The sequence below is a fragment of the Trachymyrmex cornetzi genome, unplaced genomic scaffold, assembly GCF_001594075.2.
Source record: "Trachymyrmex cornetzi isolate Tcor2-1 unplaced genomic scaffold, Tcor1.1 scaffold59, whole genome shotgun sequence".
NCBI classification, from domain to species: domain Eukaryota; kingdom Metazoa; phylum Arthropoda; class Insecta; order Hymenoptera; family Formicidae; genus Trachymyrmex; species Trachymyrmex cornetzi.
Genome location: NW_017299903.1, coordinates 303,063 through 327,535, shown reverse-complemented (window position 1 = coordinate 327,535; position 24,473 = coordinate 303,063). Strand labels below are relative to the sequence as shown.

At 32.4% G+C, this 24,473-nt stretch overlaps 1 protein-coding gene and 1 long non-coding RNA gene across 5 annotated transcripts in view; both read right to left on the bottom strand.

Annotated features, from left to right (window-relative positions):
- The window catches only part of raskol (Ras GTPase-activating protein raskol), a 152,708-nt gene that overhangs the window by 41,244 nt on the left and 86,991 nt on the right, over positions 1-24,473 (bottom strand). The gene's annotated exons all lie outside the window — the stretch shown is intronic.
- Positions 17,780-20,585, bottom strand: LOC108766434 (uncharacterized). Its single transcript, XR_001940372.1, has 3 exons — positions 20,470-20,585; positions 19,518-19,719; positions 17,780-17,849 (listed from the first exon to the last, which is right to left on the bottom strand). It is a non-coding gene; the product is annotated as an uncharacterized LOC108766434 (long non-coding RNA).

The following is a 24,473-nucleotide window of genomic DNA, read 5'->3' as shown; positions in this document are numbered from 1 at the left end:
CCCGCCATTTTCCTTATTTGCATCTTATGTTATCAACTTTCGCTGATATCAAGCATTTTCAATAACTTGTTGTACAAACCGAGATGGTCCCTTGTCAGATTCGATTCTCGCACAGGCAGTTGAATTAAAACAAAATTCTACAAATGTACCAAATAATAAATTAAAAATAAAAAGATAAAAAATGTTTACATCCTGTCATAATCTTTTAAGAAATATGTGTGTGTATGTGTGTGTGTTGTATTGTAGGATATAATTTTTCGATATACAACTATTATAGTTTGTTTTGTGGAAGTAATCGCAACTGTATAATCGTAAAATCGGATGAAAACGTTAGACTTACAAAAATGAAAAAAGCAGTGAAGACAAATGATCGATGAGATTGTTAAACGTTGATGGTAAGATCGGATTTTCTATGATTTATTCAGGTAAAAGCATCGTTGTGAACCATCAAGCGTGATTTTCTATGAATAATCGAGGGCTTACGGAAGTCAGGAGCCAATTTTGAATAGTACGCTGATATCTAAGTCTATTCTTGCTATGAAATAGTAAAGATATTAATGAGAAATGTCGATGAGAGAGAGAGAGAGAGAGAGAGAGAGAGAACCCAGATTAGCGTATACCAACAAGACTTTCAATCCGCTGGGAATGCATAGCATCTAAAGCATCAATTTACAACGTTTATGTGTTTCTTTTTCTGTTTTACATTGTAAGAAAAATCATAATTGTAAGGAGTGGCACCGTTATTGTCAATCTTTAATCAGAATGCAATAAAATTTTCTGATATTCTTAATAAAAGATAACTGTCTTAGTAAAAATTTACATAAAAAAAGCTTAAGTAAAGCTTCATTGATTACCGCCAACTATAATATTTCAAGGATCTTCGGTGGAGCAAGTATTCAAGGCAAGCATGCATAAGAAATTAACTGCAGCGTTATAGGAAATCGCGACACGGTTACGTAAATTCCAACATTTATCGTTTTATTTCGTATTAGTGTACCTCGGATTTCCGGATCTATGCTCTGAATGCTAGTTAAAACATTTCCTGTGATGATTGAAATCGACATAAATGTTTTAACATTCCAATTTCTACATCTGCACGAAAGTAATCTTTGTAGCGTATGATTCAATACAGCGTTAGTCCAATCTGTTTTTTTTTTCAGAGTTAAAAGAACGTTTCACAATATTTAGGACAATTATCCTCTTATAGTCTCAATTAAAGTAAACTGAACCACTTGAATTCTTTAATTAAATTCATTCAGAAGCTAATTTACTTTTTCTAGAAATTATCATGTGGCTGTATAATTCTCCAGACATATGATATTATTACATAATTAGCGTTCACTCGTATTGTTACCGTAAAATTAATTGATTGCCGTTCGGCTAAATCTCGTGAATCTCGTTCCGCAGTCACGCGGGAAAACCATAAAGAAAGCATCAAACTTTCGCATTAACCGCAATAAATTTACTCCGTCAAATCAATTTGAAAAAAGAAAGGATTCGCATGAGGCTTCTTTTTCCTAATGATACACATGTCCTTACATGACGACGAGGCTTCCTGTGCCGCGGTGTGAAGTTGGCACTCCATTTTGAAAAAATCGATATTTTATACATAGTTCCGTTTGTACCCACAATAGTTCTACAGTTCCTGCTAAGTTTTAATAATAGTTCCGCTGATTTAACTTAAAAAAAAAAAAAAAAATTTATAAATGGGGTGCCAACTTCGCGTGGCACCCCAAGTATCGCAAAAATTAATTTTTATCACGAAATTCTGAAGTTCTCGAAGAGTTCTACAGTTCCTGATAGGTTTCAGCGACAGTTCCGGTCTCTAAGTATTTTTAAACAATTTTTTAAAGTGAGAGCCAGTGAGACCCCACCGCAAAAGCAAAGTACCGCGTAACGGTGAGTTCTCGCCGACTTTTTGCTATTTTCCTATTGTTTTGCAATAATTCCAACGCTTTCTAGAGGTTTTCATCAAGGTTCCTATTTTTAAAACAGTCTCTGATATGCGAAAACTATCAAGGACTGCCATAAAACGATAGGGACTATCGGCATACTTATAAAAAATATGCTACCAGCAGTCAGATTAAAAAATTATTTAATGATACGTAAGGGCGAGAACTTTATGCGAGACATATTGAAAGTGTTAGAACTGTTGAAGAACTATTAGAAAAACTTGAAATATTGTTTAGGCGTTCCATTACATGGTATTTTACTGTTGTGGTGCGGTATGCCAGCGATCAGATTAAAAATTGTTAAATTACTTGACATATTTCAACAGTAATTTCGCTGTTAAACTATTTATTGTACAATTTTTTAATCTGACTGCTGGTACACGCAGCTGTTAGAGTTTTTTTTTAGATTTTTGTTAATTTATTATTGTTTGTTTCTATATTTTTTATTTTTTATATCACGAAACGTTATATTAATTTGAATTATAAGAATATTGGTAAACTTAAAAAAGAACGCATAAACGATATTTCAGGTTTTTCCAATAGTTCTGCAACAGTTCTAACGCTTTCAATATGTCTCGCATAAAGTTCTCGCCATTATGTATCATTAAATAATTTTTTAATCTGACTGCTGGTAGCATATTTTTTTTATAAGCATGCGATGCCGATAGTCCTTATCGTTTTATAGCAGTTCTTGATAGTTTTCGCATATCAGTGACTGTTTTAAAAATAGGAACCTTGATAAAAACCTCTAGATAGCATTGGAATTATTGCAAAGCAATAGGAAAATAGCAAAAAGTCGGCGGGAACTGTTAAGTGGTACTTTACTCTTGTAGTGGGGTGCCAGCTCTGACATTAAAAAATTGTTTAAAAATACGTAGAGGTCAGAACTCTGTGCAAAAGCTACAGAAAGCGTTAGAACTATTGTAGAACTGTAGGAAACTAGAAAAAAGTCCACGGGAACTGACCGTTACGCGGTACTTTACTCTTGCGGCGGGGTGCTGGCTCTCACTTTAAAAAATTTAAAAATACTTAGAGGCCGGAACTGTCGCTGAAACCTGTATCAGGAACTGTAGAACTCTTCGAGAACTTTAGAATTTCGTGATAAAAATTAATTTTTGCGATACTTGGGGTGCCACGCGAAGTTGGCACCCCATTTATAAAATTTTTTTTTTAGCTAAATCAGTGGAACTATTGTTAAAACTTAGCAGGAACTGTAGAACTATTGTGGGTGCAAACGGAACTGTGTATAAAATATCGATTTTTCCAAAATGGGGTGCCAACTTCACACCGGCGCTTCCTGTTCGTGTTCGACGACTTCTTCGGTTTGTTTTTGTTTGTTTCGTTCGGCAAGTCCGATCGTAAGTACATTAAGGTTTCCCATTTCTGTTTGAAGAATTTTGGGAAGGAAGCAAGTATTGCGATAGCTGTCGGAAATGGATAATTTTTTTTCAAACTATGTTTATGTGAAAATTTCTCTCCCCTCTTTCTTTATAGACAATGATAAAGATATCAAGGCGAATGGTTGATTAATGATATTAGACAAGAAACACTAACAAAAGCACTAATAGGAAGATAAGTGCAAAAATACTGGAATCATTTAAATTGGCTTCACAGTTAATTTGAAATAGGTTATCAAACCTGTTTAACGATTCGCTGTAAGGCTACAGTTACAGAAAGCATTCCGTATTTACATGTGAGATAAAGCCATTAATCCTTTAAAAGTGCTTATGTTTATGCAAAAGCGTATATTATTGGATTATTATATCATGCATTATAGTTCATAATATAACATAATGTTGCAGCATCATAATAGAAACAAGAAATGCAAATGTTCAAATTATAAAACTTTTATAAAAATAAAATAATATGAAATAAAATCGATACAGGGTCAATTGTTCCACCTGCGGTAAAGTATCTAGGCTACGTTCCAAAACTTCCTCTCCGAGAAAGATTTTACTTTATACGCTATAGTATACGTTATATGTATATATTTCGAGTAAAATTTTCCTCGGAGAGGAAGTTTTGGAACATAGCTTTAATGGATAAAATAAAGAGCAAAAGAGACAGAGAGAATAAGAAAGTGAAGATTTAGAAAGAAGAAACAATCAGCCACACACATAAAGTTGAATTGATTATTATATCTCTTTATGGAAGAGACTTACTATATCACCCCTCGCTTGATAAAATTGTCAATTTGTATCCCATAAAATAACACGCGTTCTAAAAAGTCTATTCTATTAAATCCTATCTCAATATTTTTACCATACAATATAGGTATAATGCCCGTATAAGCGATATTAAGTGTAAAAATAGAAAAGTTCACGAGAGTTAAACGAACACGGAATTATTTGGCACTTGCCGTCAGAAAACGCCGTTAAAACACTTGGAACACGTGTTAACTGTATTTGTTAAGTTGATGAAAATTATGACGCCACTTTAAGGGCAGGTCAAATGCCATGCACAAATGACTTCTTTTTTACGTTTGCGCGTACCAACGCAAATTTCCTTTTAGCTCGGCTTTAACATTCGCCGCGCATCAGAGCTTCGACCAGATATTAGACACTACATATATGTTGTACTACCGACCGTACGGTAGGTCAGTCACGTTATGCAAGGAGCGTGGGATCGGCTGGCGCCCGCGCCGTTACAGGAGCGCGTCATGCGCGTTCTCGGCACGCCACGTGCTTAGAACGCAATGTGTGACGCGTAAAGCTGCACTGGAATAATAATTCTGAAATATTTCCTGGAGTTGCATATGTTCATACTTCTAAAATCATTTTCTGTTTATTTTGAATATTTCTTCATCTAAAGTTAATAAAATCTTTCCGAAATTGAATTGAGAATCGAGGAACCGAGTCTTTTACACCCAGAGAAAAGATTGTTTCGATTTAAAGAAATTTTCTTTGCTATACGGTTAAAGGAGTGCGAGTGAGGCGTAGGTACAGCGTAAGAGACTGCTATGCCAGAGATCCCGGGTTCGATCCCAGGCAGAACCGAAAAATTTTTCGAACGCTCATAGCTCCTCTGGGCAGACAATGGCAAACCACCGAGAGTATCTTTGCCAAGAGAACTTCTCTAACAAAAATCGTCGTTCGGAATCGATGTTAAACAGTAGGTCCCATATGATCGTGTATGTACAATCAGCGCGCGCACCAGTCATATGAGAGAAGTCACCACGCTCGGTTACAGTCACAAGAGAGAAAAAATTTCTTTGATTTTTTGAAATGTTATTTTTTAAAATCAAATAAAATTTTCTATGAGACAGTCATCAAGATCGCTACATTAATTAAAACACACTACATCACGTTTTTATCTAGTTTGACGACGGTAACTAACGTAAAAGCGAAAGGAGAATATTGTCTGAAGATGGCTCAATATAAGAGCCAAAACATGTAATATGTCTACATTCTTTATGTATGTATTACAACTATTTTTAATAATGTTTATACGTTAATTTTTAAAAATACATTTGACTCTTATTTGCCCATTTATCGTTATATATTTATTAAATAAAATGTACTTTATTTAAAGAAATCATGTTCAAATCCAAGAAATCATGATTTGAACGTCATTTCTTTAAATCAAATCAATTTTATTTGATTTAAAAAAATGTTTAAATAAAAAAAATTTTTTTACAAATTAAAAAAATTTTTCTTTAACCGTATAGCAAAGAAAATTTCTTTAAATCGAAGCAACCTTTTCTCTGGGTGTAGCCATAAGCGGTGAGAAATATATTAATGGGATTTTATTGACTTCTAAGTTAGGTTTATGAATGACAATAGAGAACAGAAGTTTGCTCCTCGTTTAATTTGCAAAGACTTTAATCTGATTTATAAATATTTGAGACTAAATTCCAAAGGTACTTATGTAAGAAAGAGAGAAATATCGCTGAGATCAGAAAATCAACGAATAAAAAAGAGGTTGAGTCTGAGACATAATTCTGGGATCATATAGTACGATTGCGGAACCGCACGCAACATCCAGGAAATGCTTGACGTATTTTTAAAATGCTAGCAATACGCTGCACTGCACGCAATATTCTCGTAAAAAGTATTGCGACATTTCACCGGTTATGCAGAGATACTGGGAAACTTATCTAATTGTAAGTTGCTAGAATTCAGGTAGCACAGTTAATTTGCAGGTGTCTCCATATGCTTGAAAATGACTTTTACCCTACGATTATGTTCAAAACATTATTTTGTTGAAAATAAATATTTATATTTTAATAACAAAATAAAGATGCTATAGAAGGTTTGCAGGTTATCGCCATGTTTTTGTCCATTGCTAATGCCAACGTTTCGTGAACTTTGCCATTCACTTCATCAGGGCGAGGAGCGCACTGATACTGAAAAAAAATCTTTATGTAACTTCGTGCTTTCTTCTCCTCCTTTAGAATATAATATAGTTTAAAAGTGAATACAAGAGTATATAAAATAATTATTACGTTTTTGCGATAATATAATATTCGCACAATTATAATAAAACTGAAAAAAAAAACATGTATTTTTCATGCAGAATATGCAGATTATAATTATTATATATAGTACGTGCTTGTTTATGCAACAATATTATACCTACACACATGTATATATATATATATATAACTGTAAGATTATTGTAAAGTATCACCGAAAAAATTGTATTCTTGAAAGATGTACTTAATATTTCCTTTTAAATTAATAATATATTCTCGATTTGCGAAAGCGATCGTCGCTACACGTGCGCTACACGCGCGCTTCACACGGTTTTTGATGATGTTCCCCTTAAAACCATGCCACTTTTGTCTGAAGCATTTTTCTCTAAAATGTATTGTTCAAGAGATATTTGAGATCATCGATTTAAAATAGGACATCCTGTACATTCTCATATTAAGAAAATATACTAATTTTTAGATGATTACCCTCTTAAATTAAGAGGATCGTCTCAGCACTTATTTTAGAGGAAAACATACTATACGTGAGTATAAGGATATTCTTAAATTAAGAATATAATGTTTTCGGTGTAGGGGAGACCGTGGTCAGTAGAATATAGGGATAAGTAGAATAATCGAGGCTACATTAAAAACAAAACATGCGAGACACGCGTAAACGTGTCTGAGCACGCATCAGCACCGCTCATTCTGCTGTAACATCTAGTTACGAACACATCTATGATAGAAGTTACACCTAAGTAAATATTTTTATTCTTAAAGTTTTTGTTTTACAATCGTATATGATTGTCTGAGATATTTGATTTCTATTTAGATGGTAAGTGTAGTTCTCACTTAATCCAACAGATTTTTTTTGTTTATGTGTCTTTGTTATCGTATATTGTTAATGTTCTTAAAAAATGAACGGATGGGGGATAGTAGACTAACCACAGCATGGAACTGTATGACTCATTTAGTGACGACTCTTATATTTACTCAAAATTTTATTCCTTTAAAGAGATTTACCTCAGTGGTAAATGTTATAAGTTTAATTCCCTCATATCTAATCTCGAAAATTAGGCTAATTCGACGTATTTTTGCACGAAATTAACAAATTTTGCAAAAAGAAGCATTGTTCTGCCCTGCAAAGCGAATGTTTATGTTTAAAATATATTTTTATAAAACATTTATTAATATGTAGCCAAAGATGCAGCTTAAAATACATTAATCTTCATTTTAATAATCTTAATCAAATTACCCTGGTCCCGCGGTTATATATATATATATATATATATATAGTTGAATCAGATGGAATGCATTAGAAAAGTGAATTTTTTTTCATATTAGTTATTAGTTGTCCCTTATTATTAAAATATTATTAGATAGTCAAATATATGTAGTAACTGGTGTAGAATTCATTTTTTCGATAAGTCTCTTAATTTCGTCTGTAAAAATTTGAAACTGAAAAATGAGTCTACTAGCCCCGGGGTCTCCCTCACTTATATTATAACTTTACTTGCAAATGTTGTCCTGAGAAAAGAAATTATAGTGAAAGTGTTGAGAGTGCTATTACAGCAAACGCAACGTTATCGCTAGCTGGAGAAATTGAATAAAACAAAGACAAAGATTTCAGTCCCTCTAATCAGAAACCGGATAAGAAACTTTCTCCTCATATCATATGTCGTTTAATCGCTTTCAACGTTATAATTGACGGTATGGAAATTGTTACCTACTGGACAGATCGATCGAAATAGTTTCCAAACTTATTCGACCGAAAAATAAATATGATTCAAGAATTATTTTATGTATGCTAATTAATGTCTCAGTGAAAGTTTCACATAACGACATATATTTAATCATATTTATTTTCTTTGTTGAAAAGTGACAGTTTCAAAAGAATAATAATTACTCAGAACAGGTAATTTATCTCATATTATCTTATTACGCTCTGTGGACTTCTTGATTGTTTTCGTTCACGCAATCTGAAGTGCTGCTCTAGAACACGGGAAATAGAAATGTTGAATAACTACTTAGAGAAGGAGATTACAATAACTCTAATCTTTTTTAAAAATAAAAATATAGGATGAAAAACAGGAGACTTAACTTTTCAGGAAGAGAGGAATTCGTAAAAAAATATAAACTTCAAAGAAAAATCTTGCGACATAAAGCAATCAAATACATAAGAAAACTGAAGGAAAACAAAATAAATTTATTATATATATACAACACGCATAAAGATGACTCAAACTCTAATTCTTTGATTGTGAGATAGTATAAGATATAAAAATGAAAACTAACAAAGTTTCTCGAATCTTCAAAATAAGATATATAGATATTCAAATAAAACATTTTAAACCATAAAATCATAAAATGGAATAATAAAACATATGACGGTAAGGAAGATAAACTATCATATTTTATAATAACTAATATAATAGTTGAGGTAACCATAAACCATGCAAAAAAACCAATAACAATAGATCTTATAGCACGAAAGATAAACTAACATATTCTATAAGCTGTGATATAATAGTTGAAGTGACCATAAATCATGCAAAAAAATCCGATAAAAATAGATTCTAGAAACATTTACTATGTACATAGTATATGTCTTTGACCATAGATACATCCAAAATTCCGAAAATGGTTCAATTCTAAGGTTCAACTAAAGTGCGTCAACAAAGAATTAAAAATAGGTATACAAAACAATATAATCACAAAGAATACGGATGTTAGTTTTCCAGCAGTTTTCCGAAAACGCTAGTTGATTTAACATTGATTGATAGATTTTCTAGAGTCTAGACGTAAAAACTTGTTCAATATATTTTTTATTTAGGTTCGGTATTTATTTTTATTATAAAAACCCATTTTATAAAAATAGGCCCCATTTTATAAAAATATAATAATTATGTTCTATTTCATATGTAGGTACATGTCTTTGGCACTTCATGATATTACATGTCCATTCTTATTGTAGGTTTTAATAACAAAAGGATCGATTTGTAAAGAGGGCGATTATATTCATTAGTTATAGACAATTATGTACTCATTGTCCGAAGCTAAGCTCCGTTCGAATATACGATTATTTTATATATGGGAATTAAAATAGCCGACACATCTTTCCTCACGTGCCTTAATTACCGTAATGGCCAGCTGTTACGAGAACAGTAGCTTACGAACGGACATTACAACCAATTATTAACTGGCAAACTCGTGCCACGCGTATCTCGATCACTTAATTGCATAGATAAAGAATTTCATTAAACAAGAAAGGAATTAAACATGCATGTCTCCATGCATATTTTCGCGTTATCTCTTAAAATTTATATATATATAGTTGTGTATAATTTACAAGAACAAATGTTAATAGTATTTAAGTAAATGTATTAACATCTTGTATCTGATATCTTTTATCATTATCATTCTATATTCATAATTGTTACCACACAGAAAAAAACATTGGTCTTAAATCGACACCGTTATGTTCACTTTTTTTAAATCAAGTATACTAAAAAAATTAAACTCTATCTAAAAGGCAATTAAGAATTTTGCAAATTAATTATACATGACAAAAAAAGCATTTTAAATAAACAGAAGGATTAAATAATAATTTTGTAGCAGGACTTGGTACATATTTACTCCGATTTATTTTCGATTCTCAAAAAGATGGAAACATCTGCAGCCTAGTGGCCTGAATATATCTTAAGATGCGAGTACGCACGGGAGGAGATGCGCGTGCGAATTATTAGAAGACCCTCGGGGAATTTATTGTTTCCGACGTCGCGAACGAACGAAAGCTCGTTTCACGCGCGCGAAGCGCGAAACGCGTTGCGCACCTCCGGGCGAAAATCGAGATTAATTCGAAAACGCGCGAGGAGAACCCGGCGTCGGCGATTTACGGCGCGCGGTAAGCCGACGTTTAATTAAAACGGAATCGACCCTCCGCCCAACAGAAACGCCATGTCCCACGGCTCGAACACGATGGTATTTTCGAAGCGGAGGCCCTCCTCCTTTGTACATAAGCGTCGTGTCCGCGAAACTGGTTTGCGCCGAATAATTATTCCCTTTCAGGTAAACGTACTTTATCTCACTATGTGGGTCCAACGAATAACTATAGTTCCGCGCATCTCTGATTCGCAGCTATAATATGCTACGTGATGACTACCACATTTCCGATGCAACTATCGGTGCGTAGAATCCAGTAGACCTATTTTTCCTTATCGCACTGAGAGAAAAATGTTTAGTATTTGTAACTATAATTACATATCACTATAATTATGATTGTTACTACTATAATAATAGTAACAGTAACTATGTATATAGTTCTAGCAACAAATGCATATAGTTGGCAACCTAAAATGACTATAATTATAGTTGAAATTACCATAAAAATGGTTAAAGTGACTATATTTTTTATGGTTGGTCCCAAATATAACTATAAAATTATAGTCACTGCGCTTTTGTCTGAATTTGTCTAATTAAAAAAAATTAAGTAATTTAAATTGTATAATCCTCAAAATATAACTTTATACCTGCAAATCTTTTTTTATAACTTCTGAATAAAATTCATTCCACCATTTACCTTATATAAGCCCGATCTAAATAAGACGCAGAAGATCGGGCTTTAAACATTAAAATATAAATAAATTAAGAATTCAAATTTTAAAGAAATAGTATAAATAAGATATTATTTTTTTATGTCATTTTATATTCGGCATAAAGTAACAGAGATACTTAAATGTTTTCATCATTATTTAAGAATAGTAATCACAAAATAGGTCATTATTTAAAAAATGGACAAAACGGTGAATGTAGATCTTGCAGCATTTCTATTGAATATCTTGAGCGTTCACTATGTAAATTAAAAAACCATGTGGTTTTGTGCATTGTGAGAAACAAAACGTTCGCTTTTCGCGGCTCGTGCACTCGCTTAACAGAACTAGAGGCAAAGTACATGTGCTTTGTAATACTTCCAATAGGAAGGGCTTTCTCTCGTTCTTTCCCCCTTCATTGTGGTTAGTGGAGACCGTTCGATAGGGCTTTTGTGGACACTCGGTTAGTGTCGGTGTCCCTATGTGTGAATGAAGAGGAAGAAAGCAAGGACCCTCGTGCGTGCGCTGTTGTGCATTTCGTGGAGCATACTCGCCATTCGGTATTCGTACCACTAAGCTCGAATTGAATGATACGCGGATAAATTAGGCTAGCGTAAGCCCTTTCGAGTCGCAAATAGAGCAAGCGTGCCAACCGATATCTCTAACGATGTTTGCATTATCGCATGCCCGAGAGCGTGCATTAATGAATTAATAAATCCTCCCTCAAAAACGTAACGATTCTCCACGCTGAAAATAGAGAAGATAAATATTGGAATCAGCATTTAATTCATTAATAGAAAAAAGCTAATTAGGATAAGAAAACATTTCAGCATTTAATTTAAAATGTAAACATTTCATGTTTGAAGACTTATTAAGGATTAAAAAATTGCAGCAGTATGTGATCTTAATTTCAAAAATAGTCTCTATAATTAGTTAATCTACATTAAAAGAAAGAAGAAGTTTTGATACGTACAACCATAATTTTATTGGCATGTGACTAACAACAAAGCTTTCTTATTTTTTCATTTAAAAATTGTATTGCTCTAAGCAAAATTTGATTAGAATAATCAAATTTTGATCAGAGAACAACGCAATTTTGATTATTCCAAGATTATTATTAGAACAACACAATTTTTTAATGAAAAAGTAAAAAAGTTTTTGTTAATTACGTATCAACAAAACTATGGCTGTACGTATCAAAACTCTCAATTTACAGAAAACACTTCGTTTAATTAATGTTTAATTTATCAAATAATTTTTGAACTATAAATGATGAAATACAATCCCCTAATTTTCTTTGTAACAATCAAATAATATAATTAATCAAACATTCTTATTGTTTATCAAAAAAAGGAACTTTATTTGTTCAGAATTTAAATGGATTTAGATTATATTATTTAATTATCAAAACATATGTATTGTAATATATTAAAAATCGTAATTTTCTTTCGCGATATTCTAAATTGGACCATTTGGAACGATACTATCTAAATCTAAAACCTCCCACGTTTCACGAAAAATGGCGATTGTCCTTATGGTATGAGATCACCTTTAATCATGAACTATACTCCGGCTCTTGAACATACAACCATACTCATTATTCGACGGGTGCACACCCGAGCTCTAACGATCGTTCACAGTTCGCGATAAATCGCCGTCGTTAACGTTACGAAGATTTCATACATTTTTTTCCATGTCAGCGAGCTCGCGCTCGTGAAAAAGCGCGGCGAGTGCCGAAAGATTTATGCCGAACGATGCTAATCAAAGAATTAAGTGCAATGATAATTTAAAGCGAAACTTGTAATAGCAATGGTTAGGCTGAGAACCAGTTGAATTTAGATTTAATTTTCCTAAATTTTTTGCTATTATTAACATTGTTCATCAATCAAGATTTTTTCCAAATTTTAGGAAAAGTGGGTTAAGTTCTTGTTGCATCAAATCCTCAAATCAACGATCAATTCAAAAATGAATATGATTGAAAAAAATTTATAATCGTTTATTCAGGAATATGCGCAAACACGGATAAGATTGCCAAGCTCGCATGACCTAAAATCTACAGACGCAATATAATTATATATGTCTCGATGGCTTTTAGAAGCAATGAATAATATACATAGGATGCTCAGATAGAGTTATTATAGTTTCCTCCGTTTTATAATTCATCGAGGATAAATGCGATTTAAGTTAGGGCATGGAATATGATCATAGAATCCTGGAAAATCGTCTACCAAATCTGTAGTAAACGACCGGAAATAAGCTTGCCAAGTGATGCTTGCCGTAATCACTTTTACCATTATTCTTCTTCAAACCATATGTTTTATGGCAGACTATTCATTCTGATGGCTACCTCAGCAAATGCGACATATCTTATCTCTTTTTATAATGACAATCTGTCTTAGTTTATAGATTACAAGAATTTTTTTAAATCATTTTAATACTTATATTCATCAGTCAAGTTGCATGACGTATTACACTTTGATACTTATTTCACTGTACTATATATACCATACATATTTTTTATTACTTTCAAGACTTTACTAATAACGATAAAATTTTCGTACTTAAATGTTATTTATTTAGAAATTTTCCCATTTCCATTTTTATGTGCGAAAGCACGCATTTCACCAATTTTCTAAATAACTTTAAGTACAAGTATGTGACGCAGGTGTCGTAAATGGTAATTAAATGACCCAAGTGCCACCCTCCAGCCTTGCGCTTTGTCTAATCGATGTACGCGAATGGCGCTAGTCATTTATATATTTTTCCATTATTCATATCGCTTCTCCGATTATCTTGTGTCATGAATCGTCACGATGGTGAGCGGAACATCAAATGCAGTAAAAAAAATAAAAGAACAGGTCGAGCAGCATGCTTCGCAAGCCACTTATCTATACCGTCGATCGCGACATCCCGCTCCGGTAATGCCGATTATCGCGATAATAATTAAGCGTAATTGGAACGCAGTCAGGCACGCGACCATCGTCGTTCTCAAGCAGATGCGTTTCGCCTTTCCCGAGAGAAGCACATTGTGATCATAAATGTCGTCCTTGCATTCTTCTCCGAGCGAGAGAGCCGCTGCAGGTGCGCGAACACATGCTGATCCCGAGTGCAAAAAAAAAAGAAAAAAGGCACAATTATTATAAAGAGGCGAAACAACAATGCGGAACTAAACTCAACTCAGACATTTGGAGATAGCTTATCAGGATTCCGATAAGATCGAAACAAATTGAACCTAATTGTTTGAAACGATTATCAATCTATTGAGAGCTTAGATTCGTCAACGATGCAGAGAGATCATTAGCGATACGACCACAAAAGGCGATATAGTTTAATGCGAATAACATAGCAATTGATTGAACGTTGTAATCTTTAAAATTTTAATTGCGAACACGATGCGCTTTTCTCATAGACGTGACACAAATTAGAAGATCAGAAAAATTGCGCCTGTTGCATATTAAAAACGTATAAAGAAGCACGAATTCGAGTATGAATGAAATACTTTACGTGTTCTGGAAAACATATCGTGCGTACATGATTTTGTTTGCAATTCAATCATCGCAACATGTACATGAATGCGAAAAACACCGTACAGTAACAATTAATCTAGAAATAATTACACACAACATCTATCACATTTTGATAATCTAATTTATCTAATAATATTATTAGAATTAAATTATCATATATCAATAATTAAATAATAAAAATGATATTCTGCACGTGTTTAAAAAAATGTACCAATTTTTATATTAAAATATCTTATATGAAATAAGATCACATGCAGCTTATGTTACTCTTTAAATCCGTGGAATGAAATTTCACTCGAAGAGACTGAAAATTGCCTGTCATGAAAAAGGAGTGAAAATACGGTCACTCTTGTTCAAGAGTGGTAGATTTTCACTTTTTTTAAAGTAAGATTTACTCTTTTGGAATGAGATTCACTCCGAAGTGAAGGAGTGAAATCTCAATCCTTTTTTTGAAGTGAGGTTCCATCTACTCTAGTATTACATTCCAAAAAAGAGATTGAAATTTCATTCATTTGGAGTGAATCTCATTTCAAAAGAGTAACCTCACTTCAAAATTTTCACTCTTTTTTTTTCAAGACAGGCTCAATTTTCAGTCTCTTCGAGTGAGATTTTACTCCACGAGATTTAGAGAGGTATCTTTAACCCGTCGATTTTTTTCATTTATTTAAAATGGTCCAAAAAATCTCTAAAAATTTACGATACCTTCTAGAACAAATGTTTAAACTTCATTTTGGAAAATAATAAAATATAGCATACAATTCAATTTGTCAAACTTGCAAAAAATTTACGAACAGGAATCGGACATGTAATACTCAGGATAGTATCGTAAATAAAATTAAGTATTAAAACGTTTTTCTATTTTAATTAATTTTAGAATGGAGTTAATATAGTTAAATCATTAAATTCTAATAAGAAGAAAACAATATATATATATATATATATATAGAGAGAGAGAGAGAGAGAGAAGAGAGAGAGAGAGAGAGAGAGAGAGAGGCTGACAATTTTAAATGTCAATAGTAGAACCAATGTTTATATCGTACGATTTATTGTGAAGAGAGTTTCTTCTCGTGTAGATATCCCTTTGAAAGATTCGATAGACATTAATTTCGTTCGCAAATCCTGGAAAGAAATTAATTGTCGGGCAGAACCCGTAAGACATCCTAAATTAATTGTCTTGAAAATATGAATCGATATATTCCTTGACCTTTGCTACAAACGAGAACTCGACCACTCTCGAGAGACAATTCAAAAGATGCACGACTCACTATGCGATAGTGATAATTAGTTCAATTTCTACGACTACAGACGCGTTCACCTTCGAGTACTCCCGAGTACTTCACGAGTCGAGCGTAATTAAGCATTGGCGACCACACACTTAGAGAGTGGTGTACACATTTTCTCTTCCATCTCTGTTTCTCTAAACTTGATCTTCGCTCGCTCTCTCTCTCTCTCTCTCTTCTTTTTTCTACATATTAACTTCCCCTCTAAATGCCTAAGCAATAAGTCACGAACCCAGTTGTACTCCACTCGGCGCACATGCGAGGCTGAGATCATCGACACTTATGGTTATAATACTTTCCCCCGTCGATGCCTTATCTCTCTCGTCCCGCTATTTCCTTTCTTCTCTTTTATTTGCGACTTCTTCGTCTTTTATGCATCTCACACAATTTTTTCTGCCCGTATTTACGTCGCATATACTTCTCGTTCGCAACTTCGACAAAAACGCTTAACGTTGTTCTCGCCGATTAGTTGTTGAGAGCTACAAAGAACGTACTGTATAAAGAAAATTCACCGTGTCCCGGATAAGTCGATGACGTCTTAAATCATGGCAGTGCAAAGTACGACGTAGTAAAAAGAAGCAGAAAATATATTAAAGTCAAGAGTACTATACATAGTTGTTACTTCTCGTGAAATCGATTTGCAAGTCTTTACCTTCCAATAGCATATATTTTAACACAATACTATCCGACACATATGTTATAAAACAATATTAAGTACATTTTTATTTTCATTTTATTCGTATTCCAACAATATTAAATTTTTTTTTCCTTCATTTGTTTGGAATTTGAAAACAAGCTTGAAGTTACTATATATATTTAGATTTTCAACTTCTATATTAATATTTATATACAATGTGCAACATATACAAATGTACAAAAAATGTACGAAATATATAAAAATGCAAATATACAAAATGCAAATATATAAATATATAATATAAAATGTGTGATATCTATAAAATAGATGTCATAATAAACAACTATCAAAAAGTAAATAATTATCAAATTCATAATTATTTTTAAATTATTAGTAAAAAATGTCAAATGTGTTTTCTTAAATTTTTTGTACATTATAATTTATATTATAACTATATCTCTCATATATTTAGCATTTTTTATTATAAATTTAATTATCTCTGCACATTATTGATATATGTTATTAAAAACTACATATAAGGATTATATGTCTTCATAGTTTGTGAACTGGGAGCATCAGTTGTTACGACAGACTCAATTCATTATTCGTGCATCTGCTTCCTCGCGATAACGCACGAAGAGGCGTGGATCAGATGTGATACACTCGTTCGTGTGCGTACATATATTCCCGCGAGATATAAAAGTATCAAGTCTCGAATAAAACCGTGTCGACGCGAGAAATGCAGCTGTGAAGCAGGAGCTTTGAGAATTCATTCTAAACACGCGCCGATTTCGCAGTGGCTTCTTTGCCGTATTGAAGCCGCAATAAAGTTCTCGCGAATAAGTTACACACACATACACATACCGAAATTATTAAGTTTCAAATAGAAGCATCATAAAATCCCGATCTCACAAAAATACCTATTGAAATCTAAAAACATTTAACTTTTTTATACTTCTTTAATAATAATCTTTTTTTGTTTTATAAAAAGAAAGATTAAACAAGATCGAGTTTAATTTTTTCATGGACTCAAATGATCTCACATTTGCCAATTTCAACAATAATTCAAGGCTGTCAAACTGGCTGCAGAAGTGCATTACCCTCTTCGAAATAGAATGCATTATATCGCTATTTTAGGCGTTCTGTTCCAACGTATAATAGGAAGTGCGAAAATAAACAGTGGATTTAATTGATTTTCTGTCTATATTATCGCCGCGTAATAATACTTGGTTTCACAAGGGAACGCGCAAAAATAATATTTCCTACCACGGTGATATAAAGCGCAATACAAGCAATTGTGGTAATGCATTTCCATGGCTATTCCATGAAAGCTATTGTTCATCGTAGATGTGCTTGTTTCGAACAAAATGAAAAAGAAATAGAGGCGTATACTTCCTGGAATAGATATTCCATTGTCGCTTGTGTTTGGTAAAAATCCTCTCTTTAAACTCACCTGAAACAGAAAAGAAAGGGATAGATCAGTGTTACATTCCAGTGTCAAAGTATCAAATTGTTACTAATTAATTAAATCATCATACAAAAATATGGTCAGAAATTTTCGGAGCATTGATTACAAAATTTAAAAAGAACATTGATTATTACTTTTCGTTATAAATTTTGTGTTCTTTGAATAAATAAATCATTATTCGTATTTTTTTTTAATATTAAATATTTTCAATGTATATATACAACAGAGTTTAATGATTTGAATAAAAATCTATTTTAGATGTTTCTTATAACCTTATTACTCACATACAAAATTATTCGCGAATACAATCTACAATGTAATGATTGTACATCAAAATTATAACCATTTCCAAAAATTTGTTTTCTATGTTACGCATTTTATTTGCAATGGCACATTAAAAAATGTAATCGTTTCTGAGAGAAGTATATTAACAACGTTTGATCAATTTACAGGACCCTCAGCCAAGAGTGTATCAATTACTAATTAAATACCAAGAGATATGTTTTGTTGGTCCATCTTTATTACATTATTTGTTAACTCGTTCAAGGCACTATTGTGGTAACGATGATGTTTCTCGGGCGAAAAAATGAGGCTATTCAGCCGTGATCACACTCGAGACGAAACCAAGTGTTAGACTGTAGAGTGAAAGACAGTGATAAATGAGAAGCTGACAAGAAATACGGCGTGTCAAAAAAATGGTGATTCCTCGAGAAAGCGAGAGTGGCCCGAAAACGTCGCGAGTGGTGGGAATTTAGTCTGTAATACATCCTGAAAGGCGTCAGGTTTTTATTCAGGATTTTTAGTCGCTTACTCGTTTTTCGAGAGGCTCCACACTGTTTAACGAATATTAACACGCGCAGATATCGCGTTTGTTAGAACGTGTGGAAAGAAAGAGTAAAAGAACGGTTACGGGATATACCGGATTAGTAGTCGGAGAACCCGGATCGAGTTCTATGAGTGAAAGTGACTCGACGCGCGAGAATTATCATGCACACTTACGCATGCATAAAAATATTTTTCTTGCTATTATTCGTAGAAAATATATGTTTCAGAGAAAAGGAAATAGTAAATTGCAAATTATAATAACTATGTTAAGCAATCATAATGTAATTCTTGGTCTACTTTGTTACATAAATATTAATACTTATGTACTTAATACTTATTTTTTGTGATTCACAAAATAAAATACGAAATTTTCGCGACTAATATACAAATAATTTGGGATACACATATTAGTATTTTATATTACATAATATACCGAATTTTTCGAAGTATCATAAAGTTTGATAGAAGCTCAGTACACTAAAAGATTGGTTGCTGCAACAATTTAGATGGTTAAATATGGTATAGCATTTTTAATTGGTTATAGCAATCAATTTTTGGTTGCGTTAGTCTATCAAAAAATGCTATGCTATATTCAACCAAACTTTTCTTTCAGTATAGTTATTTCGGATAGTTATTGTTAGTCTAAAGCGTTAAACGCGTGTGCATTTAGACAATCTCGCCACACACATGACTAAGAGAATTCCCTGAGACAGCAGAATAACCCCTATTTCCAAGTTGATTCAGAGGGACAGCTTTTAGCCCGACGCCGCTTTAATTATGTATTTTGCCACGGAGGGAGAAACAGCATTTCTAGAGTTACGGTCGCACCATGCGTGATTCATCGTTTATTTGGTCCACTGTTGTATATGCCGCCATTTATTCGTCGGACTGGGTAATACGTGCAAGTGCACGCTCTATTTCTTATCGTCTCGTTTTCTATCGCATGACGCACGCATAAGGGATATGCTTCTCTCCGAAGAGGAACGGAACCGGTATACAAGTAAGGAGAAAGGCGTTTGACCGTAAGCTCCTGGAACAGCAAATAATATCGATATAAGGCACTTTATTACCGCCACCGTTACTTTTATTGCCGACCTTGTTGGCAGTACATGATGAATGTTCTTAGCCATATATGTATATATGTACGCACATATAATTTTTTTGGCGTGAAATAACAATTTATTATCGTCATATTCGTGGTCGTGTCAATTCACGAAATATTCTCTATCTCTAACGATGATATTACTCTGCAATAGAATATTATCAAACGGAATATCTTTTATAGCGGTTTTTTAACTTTTCAACTTCCACAAATGAGTCCTATAAATGATCTTTTCAGAATAATTCTGCCAGAAAATTCTGATAATTTTTGTACAATAGATTTTTATAATTAATTTTTAATTATAAGTTTTTGTCTGTTGCGAGACAAATAAATAAAAAATATATACAATTAACATGAAAATATATAACTTATTTATTCAGGGCGAGCCATTAGTCCCTCTTGGAAATATTACTTTATAACTCTACTTTAAAGATTTAATTTTTTATTTATTATTAAAAAATTAATATAAATTTAATAACATTCAAGTTATTTACAGAATTATGCAATAACAAGAGGTAAAATATACTACAAGAATTGTAATAGCTGTTTCAATATTATAATTGCAATTTTAAAGAAATACCATATCGATGTAATAAGAATAAATAGCGTTGTATTATATATATATATATATATTTACGCATTAATATGTTTATTTACTATTTTAATATAATTTTTAACCTTATAAACATGCTGTTATACAGAAAATTTTTTGGGGTTAACTGCTCGTTTTACTTTGAAACTTAGAAACATTTGGAAAATTAGTACAGGAATTGCAAAATTAAAAAATTATAATTATTAGTAAATGTTGATAAATAATGAATCAGTTTGCTTCGTCACAGATTTTCCAATATCATGATGCGACGTCATAAACGCGAACGAAGAAATTTAATTCGTGATGTCTCTCGTGTCTAGTCACTTAATCGTGAATATGCCGCAAAACATCGCAGCTGGCAATCTCGTTACGCGACCGTGAAGAATCTAAGAAGACTAAGTTTAACAGCCAGTTAATTAGATTCGTAATTAATAGAAGCATGCGTGCTCGTTCCGCTAACGGATAAACAGACAGAGTGAGAGACTGCAAAAATTTTTTAATGCGACTTTTTCCAGATACGTATGACGATCCACTTTCCCAGCTGAACGCATCGCCGAACCTTTTGCGAGGGAAACCCGGTATAATTTAATAACGCTAATCTCACTGTATATACGTGTATTATTCATCGCCACTTTTACAACGTTCACGCGCTGCTTTTGCCGGATGTCCCACTTCTGTTGCCACTATTATACTTTTGCACGTTGCACTCGCCGCGCAGCTTCGTTCACGGACGCACGAGTCATGTATAATTTTTAACATGATTTTTTCCTCGATCGAAGATATTAATATTACATACAGAGATGACACACAATGAGAACGCAGTTCCATGATTTAAAAATACAAGAATAAACGTGCTATTTTTAAGTAAATATAACGTTACTTTTTTTTTTGCTTTTAAGTATTAGCTTAACGATGAACATTATTTATAGGATTTATCATTAAGAGTAATTTAAATATATTGCAAAGAAGACTACAATTTACAACACACGTATGATGCCTTACTATTTCCTCTCAGAAAACAGAGGCAAATATTTCTTTGAAAACTGCTTATTGACGATAAATCTTCTCCGAGATGTTCGTGAGGGTACGAAGAAAAAATATTAGCTTTGGGCGAGAACTCCGAAAATTGCGTTAGGGGAAGAACTTTAAATAAGCCTCCAAAAGCTTGATATAATGCTTGATGAAAAAGAATGGCAAAAATATAAATAAAGAAAGTTTATTTTTACAGAAACGCAGATATATGGCATAAGCGGTATAAATCGAAAATTTAATTATTGCAGATGCATGTTTTCTTACCTGTATGTTTTAATCAAATTAATGAAGATAGACCAAAAAATACGTACTTAAACACAAATAAGAGAGAAGAATGACATTAATTCTAGTCGAATTTTTAGTCAAAGCGAGTCTTGGTGACAGTATTTACAAAGTTACTTTGTTAGTAATGTTACGTAAATATACAAATACAATTGTCAGATTGGGTTACTACTATTCCTATCTAATAGTGCACCTCGGTATTCAAATATGGTTGTCACTTATGATTACTTCAAATATGTCAATTTTCATTAATAAAAGTGGAAATTGTTATCTGCTCTTAAACCTATTAACATAAAATAAACTGACAAACGGAGAGAATTTTTCATTACATTTACCGCAAAATTCACTACAAATTTTACCATGTTTAGTGATAAACGTGAGACAATTTGATATGTTAAATATCGTCGTAATGATAGGAATTTCTGAAATATACAAAAGATATTTTATAAATTACGTAATAAAACTTATCGAGCAAATTATAAATTATTTTAATATAAAATATTTACAATGCACTTCGTAAAATTTATACATTATATTTTAATATAGATTAGTTGTCATTATATTATGACTTTTAGAATATAACTTCTTGGAACTATTAAGATTCCTGAACTATTTTTGCATACAACTAATGCAACTAAAAACTGTGTTGTTAAAGTACATCTCTCAATTACATTCTTCGTCAAGTGCATTTTTAGGATCAGAGTGAACAATTTTATAATGCTACGTCTTTCATTCTATTCTGGGTGGTTTTTTAAATGCAAGAAATTAAACTCCGTTGCATCCGTCCGCAGAATATTGTTTGCTGGTGAACGACTTTAGTGATGTTTTAGTAAAGATAAATACATCATAGCTGATCAATTATCATGCTGTTTGGTAAAATTATCATAAGCGATCAGGTTGAAAATATGCTGTATTATAAGATTTCTATGAAATATTTTATATGAGATATTTTATCACTACTTGACATCTATTCTATTTAAAACAATAAAAAATCATAGACTGTTTAACATATTTTTAAATCATTATTACGCCTTTTAGTAAAATTAATCAAGCATATTTTATATTTTATTGTGGAAATATTAATAAATCAGAAAAAATTATATAAAATTTTTTGAAACATTGTGTTATTCCACAATTATCACAATTTTCAGGTAAATTCTAAGAAAAAATTCTCTTTGTGTACTGTTGGCAAAGTATAATTAATACAATAAGGAACCAAAAAATCATTGAAATATGAAGTAGAAAAACAATTTGATTAAAGTCGACATCTATATTAAAATATTAAACCTCCAGTATTAATAATATATATATATACATATTTAAAAATACTGTCGTTTTCTTTTTAATATTTATATATTAAAAGAATTTTATTTGCGAGGAATCTAAATCAGGACGTCGCGATAAGTGTTTTCTAGAAAATCACGGTGTTTCTGACCTAGTAATTAAGTTTCCCTTTAATAAAGTCCCAGCTAGAGATGACATCGAAGGATCGGTTTCTGGTTTGTGACGGAGAAAAAGGGACAGTCAGGGTCGTTACTCTCGGCGGATGACGAGGCAGGAGTTCACGGGTCTTCGTCGGAGTAAACGTGACTCATCCGTGCGCCCTAAGGAGGGAACTAAGAAACGTAGTGAGGAGGAAAGCAATGTTCTCTATGTCGAAGCTGACTCGAGAGTACATCCGGACGCGAAAGTCGATTCACGCTCTTGGATTGCGGTAAGAACATGATCATGGCAAATCGAGTGTTTCGTTTCGCGTAGTACCCTCAATACTGCGAGAATTACTGTAAACGAAATACACCAGGTGTTTTCAACATCCTGTACATAATAAAATACATGGAATCTTGATAGATTTATATTTTCCTGTCAGTAAAATTTGTGATAAAATTGATTACTCTCAATTAAAAACGTCTCATTATAGTCACTAAACGTTGAGAGAAATAATTTCAACCGAATGTTTAGGTAATATAAACGCAATTTTACCTTTACAATAATATTTAGTGAGTAATTCCGTTTGGTAATATTTACTAAATATATGTAAAGGTAAAATTAAGTTTAGTTATATTATCTGAACATTTGATTGAAATTATTTCACTCGACATTTGATAGCTATAACTCTCTTTTTAGTGCAAATATACTATTAGATATCAAACACTGAGAGAAAGGATTTTGTTAATTTAGCAAGCCTCCAGTACCTTTGACCGGTGATCGGTAAATACGTGACAACAAATTATGTTGTTGTGATTGCTGCTAATCTACTATACCAACCAATTATTAGTAACAGAAACAAACTATATAGAATCTAACCTATCTTTTAGATAGACTTTAGGTCGTTTACATAGAATTCATAGATGATCGTGGAGTCTTAAGTCGTAGGAAATCGACCAAGCACAGTCAAATATAGGAAGAATACTTGACTAGAATTAGTCAATTTCTTACGATTTGAGACCCTGCAATCGTCTGCGACTTATATATGTATATATGAGCCTCTTATTTGCTAGCGATACTATTGATTATTTGTTAGGTATATTGACGAATTAATTTGCAATCGTAACAAATCGATCGTTTTTTTAACAAATATCACATTTGCTTTCCCTTGATTTGTTCTTATAACAAAATCATTTCTCTCAGTGAAGAAGCAGTGCCAATGCTTTGAATTAAATAACATTTTATTTAACTTCCATGATGTGTGTCAGAATGTAAATCAATCAATTTTCGTATAGTTAGTTTCAAAGTGAATAACGTCTATATTAACATGTGTATGCATTTAGCAAATAAA